This window comes from Alexandromys fortis, unplaced genomic scaffold (assembly GCF_014885135.2).
Source record: "Alexandromys fortis isolate MF-2015 unplaced genomic scaffold, M_Fortis_MF-2015_v1.1 scaffold_28, whole genome shotgun sequence".
In the NCBI taxonomy this organism is placed as follows: Eukaryota; Metazoa; Chordata; class Mammalia; order Rodentia; family Cricetidae; genus Alexandromys; species Alexandromys fortis.
Genome location: NW_026067901.1, coordinates 773,048 through 799,407, shown reverse-complemented (window position 1 = coordinate 799,407; position 26,360 = coordinate 773,048). Strand labels below are relative to the sequence as shown.

The window sequence follows — 26,360 nt, the reverse complement described above, 5'->3', positions numbered from 1 at the left end:
ATCAGGCCAAGCAGTTTCTTTATTAATTAACCAATGAAAGCAACACATAGAAAAAAGACCCTCCTACATCATGAGTCTCTGAATCCCCCCATTTAGCCAGACCCATTCACAGATGCCCCACTCCCCCACCCCCAGGGGCCTGGCAGCCCTGGCTTTCCTGACAAGCAGGGAGCAGTAGTGCTCTCCAGAGCAGCCCAGCTCAGGGTGAGAACTTGATCTAGAAGTGTAGCTGTGGAGTACTTCCCTTGCCCACAGGAGGCTCTGAGTTCCACCTGCAGTACCACTAACAAAGAGCAAACAGCACCCACATATGCTTACCATAGGAACTCACTTTTCTGAGAAGTTTGCAGGGTAGACTCGAGATGACTCAAAAGCCCCAAGTAGGCTCGACACATTTACCAGTGGGAAGAGATGTGACTCTGTTACATCAACAAAGAACTTTGGTTTTCTGCTCATGGAAAAGGGCTTCAAAATTAGAAGTTCTTTCAGAGTTCATAGTTACAGAATTTAAGTTACTGCCAACACTGCCCTCACAACATCATGCGATCTTGTCTGTCTTCCAATTCGCTTAGTCCTTGACCATTTCTTTTAAAAAGTGGCAAGTCCTTATTCTGAGATGTACATCACTCAAGGCTCAGGGGACATAGTAATGCGAGCTTTAGATATCAGCTCGCCACGTGATGCATTGTTGTAAGCAAATCCGAGGATTGCACCTGCGCTGGGAGTGAGCCTGGAAAGCCTTCCTGAGAAGGTAACCTGAGGGGTAAACCATACTGGTGTGGAATAATCTTTTTGTGCACGGTGAAGATGTATCATTCTGATTGGTTTAATAAAAAGCTGAATGGCCAATAGCTAGGCAGTATTTTCAGGCACACAGAAAACTGGAAAGAAGAAGGGGGTGGGGGTTGCCAGACAGGCAGAGAGGAAATAGCATGGACAATAGAGTGTAAGGAAATAAAACCATGAGACGAAACGAAGGCTGATTTAAAAAAAAAAAAGGTTAATTTAAGTTGTAAGGGCAAGTTAGTAAGAAACCTAAGCTATCAGCCAATCTTTTATCATTAATAAAAAGTCTCCATGTCATTACTGAGGAGCTGGCGTTTAGTGAGGAGTGCGGGGGCCCCTTTGTTCCATCCTGCCCGGCTAGCTTACACCCAAAACAATCACACAGAAATTGTATTAATTAAATTACTGCTTGGCCTATAAGCTCTAGCCTCTTATTGGCTAACTCTCACATATTAGTTTAACCCATCTCCATTAATGTGTATGGCCAATTGACTGTGGCTTACCGGCATGAGTCTAACCAGCATTAGTCTTGGGCAGGAGAACCAAGGCGTCTGCCTGTCTGTCCTTCTTCCCAGCATCCTGCTCTGTCTTCCCACCTACCTGAGTTCCGCCCTATCAACTAGGCCAAGGCAGTTTCTTTAATAACCAATGAAAGCAACACAAATACAGAAGGACCTCCTACACCACTGGCAATCTCAACAAAAAAGTCTGACTACACCATACATTACAAATGAGAGAAATCAAGGGGTAAAAACAGGGATTTAGGGGTAAGTAGCATCTTGGAAGGAACTGCTGCATAGAGACCTCACAGAGCTAAGGAACACGATGGAGGCCACTGGGCCTCCCCTGGGTGCTGCTGCCACAGCTACAGCTCCTGTCTGGACAGTGCATGGACTTTTTACTTCTTAGCCTTGAAAAGATGCTCCAGGATCTGAAAACCAGCCAAGGGTTTTTACAGGATCTATGCAAGAGAAGGTTTTTGTCTATGCTAGGCTTGGATATTCTTTGCCAAAATACCACCAGGGCTACAGAGTGGATCCCCCTCTCCCCAACTGTTGAGAGTCATCTAAAGGCTATGGCCACCAGGGCTAGGGACATTGCAGCAGGGAGGAAACCATGTCTTGGATGTGAGCAGACAGGAGGTGGAGGTCTCAGGGTTTATCAATTGAACAGACCTCAGAACCTGGGGCAGAACAGGGGCCAGGCTCCCAAATTTGAGACCAGATGGATGACAAAGCAAGTTCTCTCCCAGCAAACAACAGAGAAGCAGGTTTGCATGGCAGATCCCGCTCAGATTTCAGACATGCTGAACTTTGGCTGCCTCTGCCATTGTCCAATAGGTTCAGTAAGTGTCCCCTAATAATGAATGAACTAAGCCGGTGTTGGAGGGATGGGAAATCCAATGGCAGAGTTTCTTGAATGTTGGCGGTTGTTGATTCTCTAGCCGATACACTGAAAACTATACACTCTCATTCCCACATAAACACAGCTTCATATACAGCCCCAGATTGATTCACAGAACCCCCGGGGATATTGAAATTGCAAGGAAGAGCTTCTGGTGCCTCCTATCAGAGCATGAAACCTTCTCTGGTTGGCACTTTATAGCTGTGCCGTAAAATGCAGATGGTAGACAGTCTGAGTGCTTTTAGTCGCCTGGCTTGCTTCCTTGTGTTCTGTTAAAACATCAATCTGAGAAATTAAGGGGAAAGTAGTCTTCCCTTGCTGTTTTTCATCAACTCAGTAACTGAGGCTCAGCAAGGTAAGACATTCTCCCTCTTTTCATCCAAGTCCCCTCTGCACTGCCATGCTTCCGGATAAAAGAATGTTCTATAATGGGGGTGGGCAGGTTTAGTTGACTAGCTATGCGGTCTTGGCTAGACAACTTGTCTTTCCTCTATCTTCAGGGTCACTGTCAACTTTGAAAGGTTCCCTGACTGTTTGTCTGTGGGATAGCCTGTGTCACGTTTGCACCAAGGTGGTTTGTGTGGCTCTCAAATTTGGAGAGTGTGTGGGTCCTGCCTGCATTATGAGGTGATCAGTCTTCTGAGTCAACAGATGAAGCTTGTCTTAGCCATTGTTCTGTTGCTATGAAGAGTCACAATGACCACAACAACTCATAAAAACTTGGGTCTTGCTTACAGTGTTAGAGGTTTAGTCCATTACCAACATGGTGGGAACATGGCGACAGGCAGTCAGACAGTACTGGAGAAGTCTCTGAGAGTTCTACACCCAGATCCACAAGCAGAAGGAAGAGAAAGTGACACTGGGCTTGGCATGGGCTTCTGAAACCTCAAAGCCTGCCCATAGTGACACACTTCCTCCTACAAGGCCACTCTTCCTAACCCTTTCAAACAGTGCCACTTCCTTCTGAACAAGCCTTCAAATTGAGGAGCCTACGGAGGCCGTTCTCATTCAAACCACCACAGAAAGCTACCTTGCCCACACCTCGTTCAGTTCCCCAACAATCAGTTGACAAGCTGGTTCCATCTGCAGGGCCTGTACATGCTACTGACAATGCTTGAGAAATGGTCCAACTTGTGGGAGCTTGTGCACCTGTCGGATGGCCAGATGCGGCTGCAGTAGGGAGCTGTCCTGCATCAGCCTGGCCCTCACCCCATCCATCCTGCCATCAGCACCCCAGTTCATCTCTCTGGCAGAAACAAAAAAACTTACTGCAGGGAGCTATGTCCTTATGAAATTTCTAGAAGAATTAAAAAATGAGTCAGGTGTTTGGGTCCCACGTCCCCAGGCTAAGTTCTGGAGCTCGGGAAACAGCTGATCAGAGGTCACAAAACCCTGGAAATTGCTGCAGGAGTCACTCTGCTCCAGTCTCAAGTCAGAGACTACAGTGGGATGGGCAGTCTTGGAGACACTCTCAGTCTTCTGAAGCCATTTATGACTGCCGCCCACCATGGATGCCAGAGTGATTGGCCTTCACTCTCTCTGTCTCCCAAATCCCACCTCTTAGCCAAGTCTACAGCATGCTGTGAGATTCAGCTTCAGTTATCAGCGTGACATGCTTGGGAAGAGGCTGCCTCCATCAGACTGGCCTGTGGACACATCCATGAGGCATTTTCTTAATTGCTAATTAATGCTCACTGTGGGCGGAGCTATCCCTAGGCAGGTAGGTCTGGGCAGGTAGGAAGCAGGCTGAGCAAGCCCTGGGAGTAAGCCAGTAAGCCCCCTTTCTCCACAGTCTCTGTTTCAGTACCTGCCTCTCTAGCTGTCTGCTTGAGCTCCTGCCCTTGGCTTCCTTTAACAATGGATTCTAACCTGGAAGATGGGACAAACTCTTCCTTCCCTCAGGTAGCTTTGGTCAGTGTTTTAATCACAGAAACAGAGAGACACCAAGAACAAAGAAGCCCGAGAAATGTAGTTCAAGGCTTGCCTTCCCCTGTGGTACTGGAACAAGCATTAAAAAGTGGCAATAGTTGCCAGATGACCTCTTACTGAGTAGAAAATACCCTTCGCTTCCAGAGAAGGCGTGGCAGCTTGCCGCTGAGTCAGTGCGAACAGTCTCCACCTGCTCGTACCGCAGGCTTGTGCACGCCATAGCCATCTTCTACCAAGATGGCTCTCTGTGAGCCGAGTGATGCTGTCACTTCTGACAGCAGGTTCTGAATTACTGTGCATTCTTGCAAGTTTTCTCCCTGCTTGAGCGGAAATCTCCCTGGCTCTGAGGAAATCAGCTGCCATGCTGTAGAGAGAATCTGTTAGTTGCTAGGGAAAGGAAAAACTAAATGCCCACGGAAGGATATAGCACCGCGTCCTGGGACTAGGGAAGTAAGTGTTCAAACAATGTGGTCACATGTGCCGCTGGACACTGGCAGTTTCATCCCATTGCTGTAGCCATGAGGCTTGCCATGTGGCTAAATCCCTACTTTTCCCTAGATCCCTACATGCAAGTTCCTACGTTGTGTCTGGGCTCCCTGCAGCCAGCCTGACCAGCTTATATGGTGACATATTTAGGAGACTCTCTTTGCCCTTTGTGATTCAACAACAGAAAACCCATGCAAGAAGCTCCTGTGTGGCTTTGCAGCTGACGTGAGAGGCCCTTTTGACAGAGCTCAGCGTCTAAATGTGTGGCCATCTCTGTGGGACAGATTTAACCCTGACAAGTGGGGAAAATAGCCCAAGACCTGCTACCACTAGAAGAGCATTCCAGCCGCTGGATTACTCAGCTTTGTTCTCTACCGGGAGTGCCGGGCAATATGAAAATTCTATTGAACAAAATCCTAACAATCACACATTGGTCCCTATAGGTTTGACCAATGCATTTGACCTGCTAACTCTCATTCTTAAAGGATTTGTCCCTCTTTTTCTCCCATGAATGCTTTTAGGGCATCTGAAGACATTTTTTTTTTTTTTTTTTTTTTTTTGCTTTGCTTTAACACAGATGCCTCAGATTTCATGGCACCGTCTGCTGTCTGTCTACTGGCTGCACTTACTTTCTCCAGCCCGTGGACTAAATCTTGACAAATTGCTGCTGCAATGTTTTCTCCATTTGTGTTTTTACCTTTGAAACTTATTTTTTAAATCTGTCAAGACCCCAAGACTGCTTGAATCTATATCTTCTCAGGTTATGGATATTATGATTATGCTAGCCTGACCTGTCACCTGAGTACCCTGTCCCTTTAAGAGACAAGCACCACACACTCCCAGTCTTCCTCTTCCTGAGGCAAGCTGGTCTCCATTCTCTCTCTCTCTCTCTCTCTCTCTCTCTCTCTCTCTCTCTCTCTCTCTCTCTCTCTCTCCTTTCCTCCCTCCCCCATACCCTCTGCTCTCACATAATCTCCCAATACCCACTAAATAAACTCTACATACCCAAGCTCTCTCTGCATGGCATACCTGTCTGTCTCTCACCTGCATGGTCTGTCACCCACCGTGATCTCTCACCCACCATGGTCTCCCATCTGCCATGGGACCTGCCAGGGTCACTGGCACCATAAATCATAACAATGCATGTGCTGAGTCCAAATAAAAATTTTTAAGCAATTTGTGCTTGAGTTTCTCTTAAAGTCCTCTCTCTCTCTCTCTCTCTCTCTCTCTCTCTCTCTCTCTCTCTCCTTCTCTCTCAGAATATGCTGCTTTCCACCATGTTATAAGGCAACAAGAACTTTCTCACTATATGAACCTTTCCAACTTTGAATTCTAAGTCTCTAGATCTATAAGAAATAATTTATTTTCTTTGTACTTACACAGTCTGTGGTATTTTGTCATAGGAACATAAAATTGATTATACAATACTCAGTGCTTGAAAATTTTAAAAAGACAAGATATAGTTAATGAAAGTATCTAATAAGGAGCTGGAAGGATGGCTCAGTGGTTAAGAACACTGACTGCTGCTTTTCCAGAGGTTTGGTTACTAGTACAAATATAGCATCTAACAACCATCTCTAACTCCACTTCTAGGACATCTGATTTGATGTCCTCTTCTGGCTTCTGAGAACATCAGTCATGTACTGTGGTATACAGATATACATACAGGCAAATATCATACACAAAAAATAAATAAATAAACCTCAAAAAATTAACTATCAACAAGGCAACTACTACCGGAATCTACAAGCTAGCATTGCTATACAAACAGACCTTTCTGTAAGACAGAAAAAAAGCACAAATGCAGAGATCACAGCATGGGGACTCCTACTTCTGGCCAATCAGCAACCACAGTATTTCTGAATCTAAACCCATCACCCCAATACAAACAAAACTTCAATAAGAGCATCTGTGGAACATCTGCAACGACTCCAAAAGAGAGCATTAGTGAGACAGCTCGTGAAGTTGGGCTTTCTCCACCCTAATAGACACATGTTGAAGTGTAATTAAAGTTATCAAAACAAGGAAACCAAAGAATTCCCCGTCACTCTTATAACCTGGAAGATAAGACTGAATATTAGTCACAGCACATTAGGATCAGCCTCTGATCCTGTTAAGATTTAGAAACTGTGACAGACTAGGGTAAGGAACGGGATGTCTTCTGAGGAAGAAAGCAAGCATGAGCCTGCTGTGGGACAATGGTCTGTACCCTGCCACTTGTATTTTAAATAAATGCTGATCGGTCAGTAGCTGGGCAGGAAGTATAGGTGGGGCAATGAGAATTCTGGGAAGAGGGAAGTTTCAGTCTACAGTCACCCAGACAGAGAGGAAGTCAGACACAGAGCAAGCAAGATGTGACTGCCTCGCCGAAAAATGTGCCAAGCTACATGGCTAACACAGACAAGAATTATGGGCTAATATAAGTTATAAGAGGTAATAAGAAGCCTGAGATACCAGGCCAATCAGTTTATAATTAATGTAGACCTCTGTGTGATTTCTTTGGGACTTAATGACTGCAGGAACCGGGCAGGACAGAAACCTCAGTCGACATGAGCCAGTGTGGGAAATAGAGTTTTTCTATCAAAGGTAATTAGTCCAACAAGGGTTCATATTCACTGACACCCCCCCCCACCTCCTTCTTGCTGATAAATTAATCATGTCAGATTGTGATATCAAGCCCATACCAATGAGATGAGACACAGTCACCACCTTTGTTAAGAATAAAGACAGAGGCCATCTTTGCCATGTAGGCTTACTAGCCAAGTTTGGGTTCCACTGTACCCATTTTACAAAAGGAAATTGCCTTGCCAAATTACTTCCTCTTTGTTTGTGTGTTTCTTAGTGGGACACCGAGATTTCTCTTTTCTCACTGTTGACCCTGTTCTGCAGTTGATAACCACCTTTGGTAACAATATTTTTAATGTTTACTTTTAGTATGTATGCTTTGCCTACAAATATGTGTGCTCCTTGGATCACCTGAAACTGGAATTAGAGATAGTTGTAATTTGCCATGTAGATTCTGGGAATTGAATCCTGGTACTTGGGAAGAACAGGCAGCGTGCTTAACTACTTAGCCACCTCTCCAACCCTGATAACATAATTTTAACTAACTTGCAGCCACTTTTCCTTTTAAAATACACTTTCAGTTTTGTTTCTCCCAACACTCCCATGGCAAATGCTTTGTTTTTTCCACTATTACATATTAAAAACATTTATTTGTACTAATATCATTCAGTCTTACACAATTATAAACTCTCACATCACCTGCCTCTCTTTTCTAATTCCAAAAGAGGCTAATAAAATAAACATTAAGAGAAATGTGATTTTCCCCACTCTTTCTTTTAATCAAAATAGATTCTTTCTTCACACAGTCTATCCTAATCCTAATTGCAGTTTCCCCTTCCTCTACTCCTCCCAGTTCCTCCCCTCCTTCCTGCTTTTCCTCCCTTCAAGATTCACTTCCTTCCTTTATCTCACTAGAAAATAACAGGTTTCTAAGAGACAACAACCAAAACATGACAAAATAAAATATAATAAGATGAAGCAAGAGCTGTCATGTTGAAGTGACCCACAGCAACCCAACAGGAGGAGAAGAGTCCCAAGAGCAGGCACAAGAGTAAGAGACTCATTTGTCCTCACACTCAAGAATCATATAACAATACCAAGATAATAGCTATTATTGGTTGTTTCCAATGTCTGGCTATTGTGAATGCAGCCACAATGAACATGGTTAATCAAGTGTCTCTGTGGTAGGATGGAACATCTGAATATAAGCGCAAGAGTGGCATAGTTGGATCTTGAGGTAGATTGATTTCCAACTCTGAAGAATTTGCTACACTGATTTTCTAAGTGGCTGTACAAGTTTGCACTCCCACCAGATGGAGGTGTGTTCCCTTGCTCCATATCCTTACCAATGAGAGCTGTCACTTGTGTTGTTCATCTTAGCCATTCTGACAGGTGTAAGATGAAATCACAAAGCAATTTTGATTTGTATTTTCCTGATGGCTAAGGATGTTGAACATTTTTTAAAGTGTTTCTTAGTCATTTGAGTTTCCTTTTGTGAATTCTCTGTTTAGATTTGCACTCCATTTTTAAAATTGGATTATTTGGGTTTTTTTAATATTTAGTTTCTTGAGTTCTTTATATATTTGGAATATTAGCCCTTTGTTTGATGTGTTGGTAAAAAGTTTGTCGTCTTTTGCTTCTTCAGAATGATGGTTTCCTTTGACATGCAGAAGCTTCTTAGTTTCATGAGGTCCCATTTATTAATTGTTGACCTTAATGCCTGCAGTTTTGGTGCTCTCTTCAGGAAGTTGTCTCCTGTATCAATGTATTCAAGGCTATTTCCCACTCTTCCTTCTATCAAGATCAATGTATCTGGTTTTATGTTAAAGTCTTTGATCCAGTGGGACTTGAGTTTTGTGCAGGGTGATAAATATAGATCCATTTGCATTCTTTTACATGCAGACATCCAGTTAGACCAACACTATTTATTGAAGATGCTGTCCATTTTCTCAGTGCTTATTTCTGGTTTCTCTGTCAAAAAACAGGTGTCCATATGTATGTAAGTTTATGTCTGGGTCTCTTCAATTTAATTTTATTGATTGGTGTGTCTGTTTTTGTGCCAATATCTGTTGTGGAATAATCTTTTCGTATGCTGTGAAGATGTGTTGCTCTTATTGGTTTAATAAAGAGCTAAATGACCAATAGCTAGGTGGGAGGAGGTTTAGGCAGGATAGTCAAACAGAGAGAACTGTGGAAGAAGAAGGGTAGAGTTGCCAGCCAGAGGGAGCAAGACATACAAAAGGACAGGTAAATGCCACAAGTCATGTGGCAACATGTTGATTGATAAAAATGGGTTAATTTAGGCTGTAAGAGCTAGTTAGTAACAAACCTAAGCTACCAGCTGATCTTTTATAATTAATAAGAAGTCTTTTTTTCTTTTTTAATTTTATTAAACTTTAAAATTAAAACAAAAATTTCTGCCTCCTCCCCATTTCCCTCCCCCTCCTCCCACACATCGCCCCCTCCTCCCACTCACTTCCCCCTCTCCCCCTCCCCTCCACTCCATTCCCCCTCCCATGGTAATTTGGGAGCTAGCTGGTGGGACAGAAAAAGTCTGACTACAAATACCATGTGTTTTTTATTACTATAATTTTGTAATACAACATTAGGAATGGTGATACCTCCAGTAGTTCTTTGTTGTTCAGAATTATTTTAGCTTTCTTGGGTTTTTTGTTTCTCTGTGTGAAATTTTTTCCTTTCAAGTTGAGAATTATTGGTATGGGAAGTCCTTCTGCATATGTGTTGCTTTTATTAATTAATGAGTAAAGAAACTGTTTTGGTCTATTGATAGGGCAGAGTAGAACTAGGCAGGGAAAACTATACTGAATGCTGGAAGAAAGAAGGCAGAGTGAGGAGAAGTCATGTAGCTTTGCTGAAAACAGACTCCAGAACTTTACTCGGTAAGCCACAGCCTCATGATGATACACAGATTAATGGAGATGAGTTACTTTAAGATATTAGTTAGCCAGAAATATGCTTAAGCTACTGGCCAAACAGTACTATAAATAGTATGGTTTCTGTGTGATTATTTTGGGATTGAGCAGCTGGGAACAACAAACTACAACAAATTGGTGCCAAAATGGGCAATTAAAATTCACTTAAAACCTGAGAGAGTTTGGGAAGGAATTCTAGGAAAACAAAAACCAGAGTTATGCACAGCTTAATGCCATGGCTCCTTAAAGAGAGGTTTTCCTGATTCCGTGGCAGCAGAAACTAAAGCCGCGTGGATTTGAAACAGCGGCTTCCTGGGCTGTGCTGCCAGTGTTCATCTCAGCGCTGCAGATCCCGCCGCAATATTCACTAACTGAGAAAGAACTGAGTGTACCATGGCCCATCGAAGGACCATGCAGTCATTAGGGAAACTATACAGAGTATCTGTATTGATTTGTAAAGATGTGCATGCTACATCTGGAATGCAGAAATCAGTACACACACACATAGCACACACACACACAGTACACACACACACACACATGCCCTATTCATGGGAAATTATGAACAGTAAAAGCATACATTTAATATATACTACTAAATATATACAGTAGTACTGCATCTCTGAGATGGAATGATGTCTGTGTATTTTTAATCTAATTTCAGTTTATCAGATTACCATGATTTTGTTACAATAAATTAAATTCTGTGTGTAATAAAAATTATTAAAAATATAATGCATTACACTAGAGCTTGCATGTACTAGAATATCCTCATAAGCCAAAGATCTTCATAGCCACTGAAATCTGATTCTGGTTAAGAAGCCCACAAATCCCCCTGTGGTGGGGATGAGGGCATTATCTGGGACAGTCAGCTGCAGACTTCACGTGAGTAGGTTCCACCCATGTTATCAAGGCCAAACCGTGGGAAGGACAGACAGTCTGCAGAGCAGTACAGGAGGGTGAGCCTTGGTGGGAAGGACAGACAGTCTGCAGAGCAGTACAGGAGGGCCAGCCTTGGTGGGAAGGACAGACAGTCTGCAGAGCAGTACAGGAGGGCCAGCCTTGGTGGGAAGGACAGACAGTCTGCAGAGCAGTGCAGGAGGGCCAGCCTTGGTGGGAAGGACAGACAGTCTGCAGAGCAGTGCAGGAGGGCGAGCTCTTTGTGCATCTTCCTAAGCATCATGTTAATCTTTTCAGTTAAGTCCTTGAAATTTAGTAAAAGCTCAATTATGCTTCTGCTTTTACATTTGAAAAATCTACAACATTCATTGCACAGGAAAGTAAATACAGAAATAAAATAGAAAGGCAACCATTGGCAAACTGGACAGTATTTGGGGAAGTACCACATGAATGAGGCTGGGCTAAGCCCAAGACCTTAGAAGGTAGACTCCTCATCCTAACTTGACCTCCTTACCAGCTATTTGACCTTGGATAAGTGATTCCATTTCTCCCAACCTGCTTCTCTCGTCTTAAAAATAGGAAGGTGGAGCTGGACAGATAGCTCTGTGGTTGAGAACACTCCCCATTCTTTCAGAAGACCCAAGCTCACTTCCCAGCCTCTATGGTGAGCAGCTCACAACCACCTGTAACTCCAGCTCCAGAAAATTCAAAACTTTCTGGTCTTTGTAGGCACCTGCACTTGTGTACGCATGAAGATACACACTTATACAGACAATTAGAAAATAAAAATAAACCTTAGAAGACATGGGAAGGTTAACAGTTATTTTCCTCCTTAGTCATAAGGAAGAGTTAAAGTGAACCGTGCAAACCCCTGGTAGTCTAAGGCCAACGCATAAATCCTTAACAAATGAGTGATTGCTACAGCAGAGTTGGGGCACTCGACACTGTGCTTGAATGAAGCCTCTGGGAGTTTTCACTGAGGCCACTTGCATCCTAGCCCAGCAGAAGAAATTATCTGGGTTGAGTGAGAAGGAAGCACGAAACATGCAACAAACCCACTTTGGAGATTAGTAGAGGAGATGTGTACAGGCCTGGTGAAGTCGGTCTGCAGAGAGAGGGGGTTAAAGATGGCACGTCCAGCTTTTAAAGGTTGCCTAGTGCATGTACACGGGGGGTGGGAGGTGACATGGCTATGTCGTATGCAAATGACGAAACTCACAGGTAATGCCTGCGCTACAAGATGGTTCTTAAGCTGTGTAAGGGCCTGGAGATTGAAACACAAGAGACATGGGTCATGCATGAAGAGAGAACGCCAAATGCTGTTTATTTGCGCTTAGACAAACATTATATACCTAACTGCTGCACAATGGAAATCCCCCAGTCAGGTAGAAAATTACCAGGCCCAATATGGAGTAAACAACAGTCCTATAGCTAGCTACCAGCAGGAGCAGAGGGAGCACTAAAACAAACAGGATGTTTTGCCGGAAATTGCAACAAGGTGGTTTGCCAGAAACTGCAAGCTATCCTCAATATGAGCCCTGGGAGGAGCAGGTAGACTTGTGGGCCCTACAGGTCCCCCTTTTTTATAAATTACGTGACTAGACCTGTCTTAGGTGGCATTGGATGCCAGGCAACACCACTTACCTGTCAAGGGAAAGCCTCCAGGTAAAAACACATTTCCTGTCTTAGGTTGAAGCAGCCCCCAAAGACCTTTCCTGCCATTGGCTCACTAGTCATCCTTCACCACATTCAACCAGATTTGCACTGAAGGATCCTCCAGGGCAACAGCTAAGAGGATTTGCCTAGTGGTAAAATTGACCTGAGCTTGCCCTCTGGCACCATGAAAACATGAAGATGATGCTCCAGCACATCTAAGGAGGCTGTGCCTCCTCAATCCTTAATGAGTCTGCCCACAAATTGGAGCCCTTTAAGTAAGGTCTCAGCACTGGTGGGAGGAATCTTGGTCTTGTTAACTAGAATAATCTCATGAACCAATTTGCAAACTGTGCATTCCAGGGTCCGTGAATAGCAGCATTAAGCATTTTCACTGTATCTGTTAAGTTGTAACCTTAGCAGTGGTCTTGAACCAAAACCAATTGCAAATGTAACTTTGATATTCCTTTGTGACTGTAGCTATTAATATCATTTTGAGTGGCCAAGGAATTTGCAACCTGCCCTGATAAGGTATCCACTGTGCTAGGAGAAGCAACTGACTGACTAATGGCAACTGGAGCAGCCACAGCCGCTGTGGCAACCATAGCAATGGCTGCCATTATGGCTGCTGTAATGCCAAAATCTCTTCTCGCTTGATGCAGGATGAGTTGATTGGCAGGTAGAGGAACAATCCCCGTCACCCAGACCACCACAGCCAGCTCCTCAGGACCCCAGCAACTCCTTGGTTGACAAACCTGCTCAGAACATTTTAAAACTCCAGAAATATTAGCAGGATGATCAATAACAAAAAGAAAGGGGCGGTGACACAAACCCCTGTCCAGACGGAGATACAGAGGTCCAGTCCAGCACTTCCTGGGGTAACCCCTGCCCAGATGGAGGTATAGAGGTCCAGTCCCACATTTCCTGGGGTGCCCTGGATAAGGTCGTGGACAGTTGAAGGTGTAAGTCACAAAACAATCCCACACCAGATTGGAATTATGATTAATAAAAGGTTATTTATTTAAAGGGAAAACTTACAGATCACCATCCTAGATAACAGCCCTCTGCAGGACCAGGAATGAAGTCTAGTAGCCAGAAGTGGAGCTCGAAGCAAGAGAGAGAGCACACAGCTACTGTTGCTTTTTAAAGCAAAAGAGACCACACCCAAGTGGTCTTAAAGGCTATTGGCTGAAGGAGCAGAAGGAGCTCCTGCAGCACCTCCCCCTTTTGTTTAAGTTAGAGAGTTCCAAACCCAATACAAAACAATATACACTAGGAACAGATATCAAGTATAAGATTAGAATTATAATCAGCATAAATAATATTAAGCAAGGGACATATGCTAAATGCTTTCATAAACATTCTATCCTATGGAGTCTAAGTCTTGTATTGGAAATGGCTTGGCTAGATCAAAAGAGGATAGTAACTACAAATATCTAATCTTCAACCCTATAGAAGGCCTGAGAAGGGAGATAATATTACTTGACCAGGCAGAAGTATGATCAAGTAGCTTCCAAAGCAAGCAATATATGACAGAAACAACTGGCTACCTGGGCAATCACCCAAAGTCTCATTTGCAACATTGAAGCAACCAACTTTGGCTAAGGTCTAGAATAACTTGCCATTTTCAAAGGCAAGAAATTTTTCAAAACCATCTTACCCTGCCTAATCAAGATTTGACAGTCCTGTTTACCATTTCCAGATACTATATATCTTGTCAGTGGTTGAGGCATGGGCATTTCTTTGCCCAAAGCCAGTTTTTGCCAAGAAGAAAACAGGCTCCAATTGGAGTGTCTTTGGTGCTCAACATTCTCTCAGGAATAGATCAGTGCTGCCAGGAGCATTCATGCCTCATATCAACAAAACCCTAAGTTATTTAAATGCCATGTTCTACAGATCCTTGAAGTGGTTAAAGATTCCATATCTAGACAGAATACAGTCTCTATGTATCTAAAGAACCTAATTTATCTGACTCTATGTACAACAAACATGAACAACTATTGACCTATAATAATTAATACCTGTATAACTTGAAGACTAAAACTTCATGTTAGACTATTAAATAATCTGTAAATAAATGTGCAACAAATGAGGACAGTGACCTCAAAATTTAAGCAATCTATAAGTATTTTGATTAGAGGTAGGAGTAATATATAATGCAATATAAAAATATATCCTAAAAGTTGTATCAATATACAAAATGTCCTAAATTGAGGTAGAAACATGCATATATATAATATGACAAAATAACTTTGCATTGGTGTACAAATGTAAACAAAAGTAACATATAATTTGAACTTGTATCAATATACAAAACTATAAAATGTAAATTATCCATAAATAATAGCTCACAAGTATTTACCTTATTACCCACTATTGCTATACCCCTGGTTTTTTTTTTTTAACAAACATAGTTGTCACCTCAACCCTCTATCTAATACAAGTAATAATCAACAACCCCTCAACAGTGTTCCCAACCCTATGGACAAACTTTTTTTTGGGGGGGGGGGAGTGCCGTCTTCTAGAATTGCTTCCCGCTGTCATGGGGACAATGTTCTCTTAATGGGATCCTGCAAAATTAAAGTGATGGTTAAGTTTCAAATGTACTGTCTAGTATAGTTGCATACAATTTCTGAGCAGTCAATAGTTTTTTTTTTTCTCAAAGTTCTTATTTGGAGTTTTGGCCAGAATGTCATGAGAAGGTACACCACTTCAGCAGCTGGTACCCAAAAACAGAAGCAGTCTTATAGCAGCGCTGTCTGCATCATGATGTCATCTCAATCAGGTAGAGTTGTTGCTGTGGGGCCCCATCTTCTTCCTGGAAACTTCAAAGATTACTACAGGAAAAGGATCTGTAGGAAAATCTATTGTTCATCATGAAAAAATTAAATATCATTCATATATACATACATTCAATGAAGAATATGATATAGACAAAAAAGGCAGGGAGAAAGTAAAAATTTTTCCTAAATTCTTTCTTCTGTCCCATACCAGATGGCTCCCGGTATGAGACAGAAACTCTGAATGTTTGTTTTAACAACACGCTTGAATTTAAAGACGTACAGAGCCATTGTCCAACTCCAAAACCAGCTGAATATATTAATATATATTTGTGTGTGGGTGTGTGTGTAAATGTAAGTGTAACCCATACCTGGATTTATAAACCATATTCTGTTTACTAGATGCTCCTTAGTGGATAGTTATTTTTTCTTCTGTCATCATTCAAACATCCAAGGTCTCTTGAATTTTTTGAAGATGAGTGTTGTCCTGCAAAGACAAGAACAGAACCCTGCCCCCATCCTATATGCTTTTCTTACCACCTGTATGGTTATCACCATTGTAATGAGCTGTCATTTCTCCTTTTCAAGAGGTTTCTCCTTTTCAAAGCAAATCTTTATTAATTTTGATGGTATCCATAATTTTTCTTCTCCTGTGGAAACAAGAGCAAAACCCCTTCTGCAACATTGTATATCTCCTGGTTTCCATTGTGAGGTCAACACATCCCTGAAATATACTGGTTGATTGAATGCAGAAGTTGTTTTTTTTTTTACATTATCTAATGCTTCTCTGCTTCTGTTGTTCCTTTCTCATTAGAGTTTAGAAAATTCAAGGTTAATAAAGCAATATGCAATCTATTTTGGGGGGTATTTTCCATCCCTTTCTGTCTGTTCAGCATATCCTTTATAGTACTATTTGACCTTTCTATAACTGCCTGACCTGTAGGATTATTTGGTATGCCTGTAATGTGCTTTATATTATAATAAGCAAAAAAGCATTTCATTTTTTTAGATACATATGCTACACCATCGTCTCTCTTTATTTGTGCAGGTATACCCATGATGACCATAATTTCCAATAAATGTGTGATTACTGAATCAGCCTTTTCTGAATTCAAGGCAGTTGCCCATTGAAAATCTGTATATGTGTCTATGGTGTGGTGTACATATTTTAATTTACCAAATTCCATAAAATGGAACACATCCATCTGCCAGATTTCATTTCTTTGAATGCCCTTTGGGTTACTACTTGCAGGCAATGGTGTTTGGTTATAGAAAGAGCAAGTAGGACATCTCTTTATAATCTCCTTAGCTTGTTGCCATGTAATAGAAAACTATTTTTTTAAACCTTTGCTATTGACATGATGTTTTATACAAAATTCAGAGGCCTGCAACACACTTCCAATTAATAATTGATCAACTTCTGCATTACCTTGTGCTAGAGGACCTGGCAGACCCATATGGGATTAGATGTGTGTTATGTATATAGGAGAAAGCCTATTTCTGATTATGTCTTGCACCTGGATAAACGATGGAATCAATTCTGTATCATCTGGTATAAATTCAGAAGTTTCAATATGCAAGATAACTCTTTCCGCATACTGTGAATCACTAACTATATTAAGAGATTCTTTAAAATCCCTTAGCACCATAAAAATGGCATATAGTTCTACCTTCTGGACAGAAATATAAGGGCTTTTTTCCACCTTACTCAATTCTTCTGATTTGTAACCTGCCTTCCCTGATTTATTTGCATCAGTATAAAATATACGGGCTCCAGTTATTGTAGCATCATGTACAAGTCGAGGAAGAAGCCAAGAAGTTCTCTTTATGAAGTTAAGTCTATCACTTTGGAATAGCTGCTATTAATTTCTCCCAAAAAATTAGCACAACCTCTTTGCCATGTTTCATTGTCTTCCCATAACTTTTTTTATTTCATCAGTAGTGAAAGGCACTATAACTTCTGCTGGGTCTATACCTGCTAATTGACGAAGTCTCAATTTATCTTTTATAATTAATTCAGAGACTTTTCCACATAAGTTTTTAATTTTTTACTTTATTTATGTGGTATAAAGATCCATTCTAAAATAATATCTTCCCTCTGCATTAAAATTCCCTTAGGAGAAATTCTGAAAGGCAATATGACTAGGATACAACTAAAATTTGGATTCACCCTGTCCACATGTGCCTCCTGTAATTTTTCCTCAACCATTGTCAGTTCTTTTTCTGCTTCAGCTGTTAATTCTCTGGGACTATTCAAATCTTTATCACCATCTAAGGTTTTGTTTTAATGAATTATTAGATCAGGTGTTATCCCAACAGCTTGTTGTAGACTGGAAATGTCTCCTAATAATCTTTGAAAGTCATTAAGAGTCCTTAACCAGTCTCTCCTAATTTGTGCCTTTTGTGTTCTAATTTTCTATAAACCCATTCTATAACCTAGGTAATTAACAGAATCTCCTCTTTGACTCTTTTCAGGAGCAATTTGTAATCCCCATTTAGGGAAAACTTTTTTTTACTTCTTCAAACATCCTTTCTAAAGTCTCTATATTTGAATCAGATAACGAAATGTCACCCATGTAATGGTAAATTATTGACTTAGGAAATTCCTTATGAATTATTTCCAATAGCTGGCTGACAAAGTATTGGCACAGGGTGGGGATATTGAGCATTCCCTGTGGAAGGATAGTCTATTGACATCTTCTACTAGGCTGAGAATTATTATAAGTAGGCACTGTGAAGGCAAACTTTTCTCTATTCTTTTCTTCTAAAGGTATAGTGAAGAAACAATCCTTTAAATCAATAATTATGAGAGGCCATCCCTTGGTAACAGAGAAGGCAGAGGAATTCCATATTGTAGAGGGCCATAGGTTAAATAACCTTGTTGATAGCCCTTAGATTTGTCACCATTCTCCATTTTCCAGATTTCTTTTTAACAACAAATACAGGAGAATTCCAAGGGCTAGGAGATTCTTCTATATGTTGAGTATCTAATTGCTCTTATACCCGCTGTTCTAAAGCCTGCAACTTCTCCTCAGCTAGAGGCCACTGCTTAACCCATATTGGTTTCTCAGTTAGCCATTTTAAAGGTAGGGTTTGTTGGTACCTCTGAAGGTTTATCAATTACTTTGTGTTCTTGGACAGCCCAAATGGCTGGTGTCCATAGTCTATAATATCTTCTAACATTTTTCTCAGAAACATAAGTTTTGGGGGCTGCAGGAATGTTAATTTGGGTATTCCATTGTTGCAATAGGTCACAACTCACAAATTCACTGCAATATTGGCTATATATGGTCTTAGTCTGTTGAAATAGGAGTGGCGGGGCTGTGTCCCCAACACCCCGGCCGCTTGGCTAGCTTATGCCCGAAATAACAACACACAAACTGTATTCAATTAAACACTGCTTGGCCCATGAACTCTAGCCCTTACAGGCTAATCTCGCACCTGGACTAGCCCATTTCTAATGATGTGTGTAAGCACCCCAAGGTGCGCTTACCGGGAAGATTCTAGCCTCCATCCATCCTGGGTTGGAGTTGCCTGGGAGAGCGGAGCATGGCTTCCCCTGTCCGGTCCCTCTGGAATCAGAGCAGAGTCTGACCTCACTTCCTCTTCCGCCCAGCATCCTATTCTGTTTATTCCACCCACCTATGTTCTAAGCTATGAGGCCAAGCAGTTGGTTTATTACTTAACCAATGAAATCAACAGATTGATATATGACACTCCCACATCATTAGTCTTCCTTTGCCCTTCAGGTCCTATGCATTCAAACAATCTTGTGCTTTGTTTTACTTGAGATAGGGTTCCAATTCCCAAGAACTGACATCAACCTCTTGAAGAGGCCAATTTAGATGCCAAGATTCTGGAGTAATGATACTTACATCCACACCTGTGTCTAATAAGCCTTCAATAAAAATGCCATTTATACAAACTGTTAGCTTTGGTCTTTGATCGTTAATAGAAGTCTGCCAAAATATATGTTTCCTCTGTCTTACTGGATTTTGACTCATCTTCCACACTTAACCCATCATTCAGACCAGTATTGCCTTTTACAGCAGGCATTGGATTTTTAAATTTTCTTGGTGAGACATGTTCTCCACTGTAACTAGGAATGACTGGGCCACTTTTGGCTTGGGAGGCCTGTGAAAGGTCCCTCAAGGAGTTTCCCGATGGTATCAGGTTGCCTTGTCTGTCTGTTGTTGACCTGCATTCATTGGTCCAATGTTGACCTTTTCCACACCTCCTACATATACTTGAAGGCTGAGGTCTCCTATTTTTGTCATTCCCATAGGAGATATTATTCCTAGAAATTCCTTGCCCGAAATCCCTTTTCAGATGTCCTAATTTACCACAATTAAAACATTTGGCAATTTGATGTCTCCTCATTAATTTGGAAATCACTTCTTCTACCCAAGATTCATCATTATATCCAAATGTCTCAACATTCATCGTATGCTGAATCCATTCATCCATGGGTGCTGATCTAGACCTTAAAGCCCCAATTATCTTTTTGCATTCTATGTTTGCATTTTCAAAAGCCAGAGATTTAAGAATTATTCATCTAGCTTCTGGGTCTGTTACCCCTATGTTCAGAGCCTTAATTAATCTTTGCAAAAAGTCAGTAAAGGGTTCTCTCTGTCCCTGCCTAACCCTTGTATATGATTCAATCCTTTTCCCTAGTTCTTGTATTCTTTCCCAAGTATTCAAGGCTGCTTTGTGGCATAGGGACAATAATTCTTTGTCATAAAAAGCTTGGACCTGCGGATCAGCATACACTCCTACACCAAGAATTTGATCTTGGGAAACCTCCACATCTTTTTCTCTTCCTTGCTGTTCCATATGGCCATAATTGCTTCTTTTAGTTGTTTAATGTCTTTAAAGGCCAAAGGATTATGCTGCCTGATCCACTGTTCTTGCAGATCAATAATCTCCACAACTAGATAAATTTGCTTCTCTCTACTTAGATTATCTAGTCTATCTTGGATTTCTCAGATTTCTGCTTCTAAGTAAATAGGGGCAGAGGCAACAGCAAAAGGATTTGAAGCAGCAAGGAATGGATTCTGCAGGGGAGGTCTCATGGAGACATTTCTGTTTGCTTTCTTCTGCTCCCAACTTCTTTTTTAGCAGTATAATCTCCTTTCTAAAGTCTCTTCTTCTCCTTCTATATCTCTTTTAGTACTTTTAACTTTTCCTTCCTCAAAACTCTTAATAGGCTTCACAAATTCTTCATCCTAAATCTCCTCAAAGGTCTTGGTCAACTTCTCTAATGTTCTTTTACTTTTACACCATCACTGAGAAGAGTGTCTTTGATTAAACACCATAGTGAAAATGCTATGGGAAATTCTTCTGGCCCTTGCTCTTTTAACACCTTTTGAAGGTCAGCTTTTACCTGTTCCCAGTCAGGGGTATTAAACCCCCTGCTTGTAGAAACCAGGGACTAAACTCTAAAACTGTCTTAATGAGCTCTTGTGATGTCTTAGTTTTAATAGTGGTGCCTTGTTTCTCTAAAAGAACTATCAAATTGGCCCATCAATCAATTGGCCTGTCAATACTGGAACAGAATTACTAGCACCCATCTTCAATTCACCCTCACCATCAAAGTCATACCTGCTGGCCAGCCTTCCAAGGGCGATCTCTCAAGGGTCCTGATCTCGCTGTGGGCCTCCAACTGTAATGCCTGTGCTATGGGATAGTTCACGAGTCAGGCAAGGGCCTGAAGATTAAACACAAGAGACATGGGTCATCCATGAAGAGAGAATGCTGAATGTCATTTATTCAAGCTTAGAGAAAACCTTATATACCTAACTACTGCACAATGGAAATTCCACCCCCAGGCAGGTAGGAAATTACCAGGCCCATGAAGGAGTAAACAACAGTCCTATAGCTAACTACCAGCAGGAGCAGAGGGAGCACAGGAACAAACAGGATGTTTTGCCAGAAACTACAACAAGGTGGTTTGCCAGAAACTGCAAGCTATCTTCAATATGAGCCTTGGGAGGAGGGGTAGACCTGTAAGCCCTACCCTCATGCATGTGCACAAGAGCCAACATAGCTGCGTCATACATAGGTGATGCAACCATGCTGCACATGGGTCACACAGGGCCTTTTAAGGTCACCAGGGTGAATAGGTGCCTGAGGGCTTATCCGCACATGTGTGGCCCTGAAACCTGGAAGTGTCAGCCATGCTGGTTTGGCTAAAATCATAACATTCCACCCTTTTGTTTATCATAAAAATTTGGGGAGTTTGGGGTCTTGTAATTGGATAATGAAGGGGGAATGGTGTTTATCAACAGAGGGGCTTGAGGTGTCCCAGACTGGGGTTCCACCTAAGAGGCTGGCAGAGAAAAAGACACAGAGCTGGGAGCTGGGAGGCTGGGAGGCTAGAGGAGGAGGAAGGGAGCTGTTGGTGAGTCTGGGGTAAGGTGAATGGAAGGAGCAAACGAAACAGAAGCTCCGACTTTTGCTTTAAAAAAAATCTCTTCCCAGAAGTGGTAACAGGCAGGTTGGCATGACTAAAAATGAATGAGGGAGATAAATACCCCTAAAAACACAGTTAAGCAGTAGAGTCTGCTGAGATAGATAAAGCTGTCCCCCTACGCTGACAACAGGAAAACTAGAAGGAGAGGTAGGCCCACAGAATTCCCATAGTACCGAGTATGTGGCTCCAGTGTCCAAGAGAAGACAGACTGTCCTGATACCGTGATGTTTACCCATGGCTCCCTGTTACAAATGATGGTTGTGGTCAGGTCAAGGGAGCCCGGGAAGCCTCACCCATCTATGGCCAGACCTAGAAGATCAATTTTGGAAGTTTCTGGGTTTGATGTCTCCGTGCCACAATGTGAATGAGGACAATCGACTGCCCAATGTCCTTCCCTATGGCATCTAGGACAAGGTCTCATGGGACCAAAATGAGGATTAGGGCATGCTCAGGCCCAGTGACCAGTTCTACCACGTTTGAAACATGGGCCTGTCGGTTCTCAAGTCCCGGGGGTCAAGGGGATGGCACAGTCAGCATGGATTGGGCAGTCTGTCACCTCAGCCAGTCAGGAGTCCGTGGCAAGCACATGACAGTGATGATTACGGACTTTGTCATTCCTCACATGGTACACCTGAAAAGCCAACTCTAAGACTCTGCCTGCAGGGTCAAGGGGCCTTTCTCGAAACGTCTAAGTTTAACCTTAATGTATGAGTAGCACTGAGAAAAAAATGAGCCATGAGTAACTGTCTGCCTTCCATGGTTTCTGGATCTAAGTTAGTATATTGTAACAGGGCTTTAGTGAGGTGCTCCAAAAACACAGAAGGATTTTCCTTCATATCCTGAATAACCTCTGAGAGCTTATTATAGTTTACTGGCTTGAGGGCAGCCTTGCGGAGACCTGCCAGAAGGCAAGTCAAAAACCAGTCCCTAGCTAAAATTCCACCTGGAGTGTTATAATCCTAGTGTGGTTCCTGCTCAGGAACTGCCTCTGCCCCCGAGGGTGTGTTGCCTGAGTTTATTGAACCTCATCTGCATGTAGTCTGGCTCCCAAACTTGCCTGTGCTCTTCATGAAATAGGTTATTACATAGGATCATATAAATATCATTGTTGTAATAGGAGCAGCAGGGCTGTGTCCCCTGCACCCAGCTGCCCACATGGTTAGCTTTATCCGAAATAATTACATGGAAACTGTATTCTTTTAAACACTGCCTGGCCCATTAGTTTTAACCTCTTATTGGCTAGCTCTTATATATTGATCTAACCCATTTCTAATAATGTGTGTAGCCCATGAGGTGGCTTACCAGGGAAGATCTTAACCTGTGTCTGTCTGGAGTGGGAGAATCATGGCGACTCACTGACTCGGCTTCTTTCTCCCAGCATTCTGTTCAGTCTACCCCACCTACCTAATTTTCTGTCCTACTAAAGGGCTAAGGCAGTCTCTTTATTTAACCAATGAAATTAACACAAAACAGAAGACTACCCCATCATATCATGAAAGGTGAGATTATAAGACTCGGTAATATATTGGAATAGCTTTATGAAAGAAGAAGAAATAGACATAGGGGGCCCGGGTGTTTGTTAGATAGAGAGAAAGAGAGAGAGAGAGAGAGAGAGAGAGAGAGAGAGAGAGAGAGAGAGAGAGAGAGAGAAAGGAGCATGTACCCTAGCCATCTTGGCTTGGTCAGGGCCATGTTTTTGAGCAAAGATGGACAAGTGTAGGAATCTGTAAGTAGGGCATTAAGGCCTGGGGTCTCAGGAGCTCAGGCTGGAAGCTGAAGGAAGATCTGCTTGTCTCAGAGGATAGGGGAGGGAATGGACAGGGCTTGTCTCTTAAAGGGACAGGACAGACCATTACAGGTAGCCTTGCACATTTTGCCTTTTTAAACCCCCGACTAATATACAACTCTTGAGAGTGCTTGACTACAATCCTGGCACCATGAGTACCTGACACCAGTATCTGAATAAATCCTTTTCTTTGTTAAATGTATTCACTGTTAGACTGGTGAATCTCTGAACAACCCCAGTCCCATAACAGCTTCAGCTCAAGATATAACTTGATGTTGCCAGGTGAGCAGTCTGAGGTTTCCACCACGGACTCAACTCAGCTGCATCTTCCTGTGACTCAGATTCTCCCCCATCTATCTGTCTTGCCTCCATCTGAATCTACAGGAATTGAGAATAACAATGGCTCAGGATTCAGGACATGGAATGTAGTTGAGGATGGGTAAAGAGAAGGCACCAGCATTAAGGAGAGACACAGCATCTGGGATGAGTCCCTGTTCAGTCTTGATCACAGTGTTAGCTGTGCTCCAAGTTAATGGCAGAGGAAGGCTCAAGGCTTAAACCAACTTCCTTCTCACTTGTTCCCAGAAAAACACTTATTCCTACTATGAATGCCTTCAAAAACCCTGTCTTATAAATGTTGAGGATCATTATGGCACTGACATTGCTCTGAGATTAGTCCTCTCAGAAGAGTTGGCCTTGAACGTATACCTTTCTCTGGAGCTCAGCCAAGCCCAGAACGCAGCCAGAATCACAGGTAGAGGGAAGGTCCCTGAGCATCATGGAAGCTGCTAGGCAGGCATGGTGCTGCCCTGTCTGGTGCTTTGCTCTGAAGTAGCTACAGTTAGTCACTGTGGGGGAAGGTAGAAGATCCAGACAGAGAAGCAGGCCCAACTTCCTGAATCTTCCTCATGATGAAAATAGTAGGAATGAAAGGCCTGTTCAGGAGCCGGGTGGTGGTGGCGCACGCCTTTAATCCCAGCACTCAGGAGGCAGAGGCAGGCAGATCTCTGTGAGCTCGAGGCCAGCCTGATCTACAACAGCTAGTTCCAGGACAGTTTCCAAAGCAACAGAGAAACTCTGTTTCAAAAATAAATTAATTAAAATTTTTTTTTAAAAAAAGTCTGTTCAGGGACAAACATCTGCCAATTGAGCATGATAAGAAAAGTGGGAGGACTCAGGGGCTTATAAAATGCCTAACCTGGAGCCTCACATTGGACGAACTGTGGGTGTCCCCTTCCCATGCTGATGGGGTTATCAGCTCACCTCAATAAAAACGCTGTGCCCTTTATTCTCTCTGCCTGCCTCTCAGTGTTCTGCCCTTCCTGGAATTGGGTCTGTTATCTTTTTTAGTCTACCACTTCTTTGCCTGTCCCATGGGACAAACTCAGCTAACTCCCTGTTATTCTACCCCAGTGTTTTGTTTGTTTTTGTTTTCACTTTTCACTTGGCCCAGCTGCTTATCTCTAAGGATAGGAAGCCTACGTCCAGAGGTTTCTACTTAGGCAGGCTAACTGACTTGACACAGCCAGCATGGTGATGCAACCTGTAGCATCTCTAGAATGCCTCTTGCGTAAACAACAAACATGCCCCATCACCTGATAAGTACCTCCATTTCTTTTGCTCTGTGCCTATGTCATCCTTAACCCCAAAGGGCAGAAAAGTTGATACCAAGTTAACCTCTTTCTCTCTCCTCATTGACCAGAAATAAAGCCTCCCTGGGCTTCTGAGCTGAGTTGGATCCTATTACTGACACCACAATTATAAGGTGGAAAGTACCCATTTAGCAACATTGTTTCCCTCTGTTTTCTTACTTATAACACAAGAGGTTGGGATCCTCAAATGCCTTCCCAGTGATAAATCACTCCACACACTCAAAGGTTAAGAAGGCAAAAAACTCTTTAATGTAATGCAATGTATTAATTGCAATGCAATTAATTAATTAATTAATGCCTGTGGCTGATACCCAAAGAGGAGCTGGCCACAAATAAATTTTTGCTAGCTCATATTCACCTTAGACTTATGCATTTCCCATACTCTGTCATCCTTAAACCTCTTTCAGGGCCCTGGCTCCTAGTTATACTTTGAACAATTTAAACAGAGGCAGAAGACTGCAAGTCTGGCTACTCAGACAGATGGGAGGTTTACTCAGCAAAGATATTGCCAGAATTGTTTTCTTTTGTTTTTCCATTGGATTTTTTTCTGGGGAATATTATTTTAAGGTGTGTAACTTTTGTTTATGCTGCAGTTGTTTAATTCTGTGAAGCTGTGATTCTTTGCCTGACTAAAACACCTGATTGTTCTAATAAAGAACTGAATGGCCAATAGCGAGGCAGGAGCAAGAATAGGTGGGGCTGGCAGGCAGAGGGAATAAATAGAAGGAGAAACAAGAAAGAAGAGGACACCAGGGGCCAGTCACCCAGCAAGTCATGGAGAAAGAGGTAAAGAAAAGTATAAAGAAATAGAGAAAGGTAAAAGCCCAGAGGTAAAAGGTAGATGGGAGAATTTAAGATAAGGCAAGCTGGCCAAAAACAAACCAAGATAAGACTGGCATTCATAACTAAAAATAAGCCTTTATGTGTGATTTATTTGGGAGATGGGTGGTGGGGCACCCAAAAAGCCAAAAGAGTAAAACTTCACATAACAATTTTTTTTCTATCTCAGTTTCA

General features: G+C 42.3%; 1 protein-coding gene and 1 long non-coding RNA gene across 2 annotated transcripts in view; one reads left to right on the top strand and one right to left on the bottom strand.

The window, feature by feature from the left end:
- Positions 1–26,360, top strand: part of Pced1b (PC-esterase domain containing 1B) — a 538,744-nt gene that overhangs the window by 322,658 nt on the left and 189,726 nt on the right. The gene's annotated exons all lie outside the window — the stretch shown is intronic.
- Positions 21,038–26,360, bottom strand: part of LOC126493127 (uncharacterized) — a 39,988-nt gene continuing 34,665 nt past the window's right edge. Inside the window, exon 3 of the long non-coding RNA XR_007589763.1 lies at positions 21,038–21,143. This is a non-coding gene — a long non-coding RNA (uncharacterized lncRNA). The remainder of the gene's footprint in view (positions 21,144–26,360) is intronic.